Source organism: Corvus brachyrhynchos, unplaced genomic scaffold (assembly GCF_000691975.1).
Source record: "Corvus brachyrhynchos isolate BGI_N302 unplaced genomic scaffold, ASM69197v1 scaffold275, whole genome shotgun sequence".
NCBI classification, from domain to species: Eukaryota; Metazoa; Chordata; class Aves; order Passeriformes; family Corvidae; genus Corvus; species Corvus brachyrhynchos.
In genome coordinates, this window is record NW_008238318.1 from 19,243 (window position 1) to 20,803 (window position 1,561).

A 1,561-nucleotide genomic window follows, 5' to 3' on the forward strand; every position below is an offset into this window, starting at 1 on the left:
AGGCACTCACCGAGGACAGGGACACGTGGAGCCACCACCCAAGTCAGGTGGGCTGGAGAGTGCCCCGGGTGGGAGCAGGCAGAGACCCCAGGGCAGGGGCTGTGGGCAGCAACACCCGGCCCCAGGAGAGCCACAGAGGGACAGACACCTCCTGTTCAGGACAGCTGGGACCCCGGCCCTGCTGCACAGCAGGGCCAGCATCTGGGGCTGTGGGACATGGAGACCTGACCTGTCCCTCAGTTCTGCTGCAGAATGGGGCCACAGGGGTCCCTGGACTGCAGGGTGGGGCTGCGAGGGTCTCTGGGCTGCTGGAACTTGTGGCACATGAGCACTGAAGGAGAGGGACACTGGTGCCAGAGCTATGACACCTGTGACAGCGAGAGGTGGCTGGGGGCACCCACAGGCGCGGTGGTGCCTCCACGGAGCACAAGGACACTGCACGCAGGGCATGGGGCGCTGCTCCACAGAGGGAACGAGGATGCTGGAAATTCCTAGGAAGGGAGCACAGAAAAGGACAACAGATCCTGAGGCGCTTGTTGTCCCATCCCATTGTCTCATCTCGTTGTCCCATCTCATCCCATCCCATCTCATTGTCCCATCCCATTGTCCCATCTCATCCCATCCCATTGTCCCATCTCATTGTCCCATCCCATCCCATTGTCCCATCTCATCCCATCCCATCCCATTGTCCCATCCGATCCCATTGTCTGATCCCATCCCGTTGTCCCATCTCATTGTCCCATCCCATCTGATCTCATTGTCCCATTTCATTGTCCCATCCCATCCCTTTGTCCCATCTCATCGATCCCATCCCATCGTCCCATCTCATTGTCATATCCCATTGTTCCATCTCATCCCATCCCATCTCGTTGTCCCATCTCATTGTCCCATCTCGTTGTCCCATCTCATTGTCCCATCTCATCCCATCCCGTTGTCCCATCCCATTGTTCCATCCCATCCGTTTGTCCCATCTCATCGATCCCATCCCATCCCTTTGTCCCATCCCATCCCATCCATTTGTCCCATCCCACTGTCCCACCTCGTGAAGACTCAGAGAAGCACAAGAATGATGAGGCACTGGGAAGGAGAGGGAGGATGAGTGGACTCCTGGGATGGAGAAATGCCCAGGGTGGATGGCACAGCAGCCATGTGCTCCATGTCCTCTCCAGCCCAAGGATCGTGGGTTATTCCCAGTCCAGCATGAGACCAGCTGAGGCTGAGGGAAGGAATTCTGCACACTCGGGGTGGCTAGGCTGAGGAACTTCCCGTGCAGGATGTCCTGGGAGCTAAAAGTTCCCGTGGACTCACACAGCATTTGGAGTAAGTCATGGAGGAAAACCCATCAGGGCTGCTAGCCAAGAGGAGAGGTGGCTGTTTCGGTCACTCCCAGAGCCACCAACACCGTGGGGACACTGGGGCGGTGCTGCCATGTCCGTGCCTTTTCCCCACACCACGTCCCCTCACCATGTCCCACCCACCGGCTGGCAGCTGATGCCATGGACGGGACAGAGGTGACACTGCAGCCCCCCCGCGTCCCTGTGCCCTGCAGGGGCTGGACACC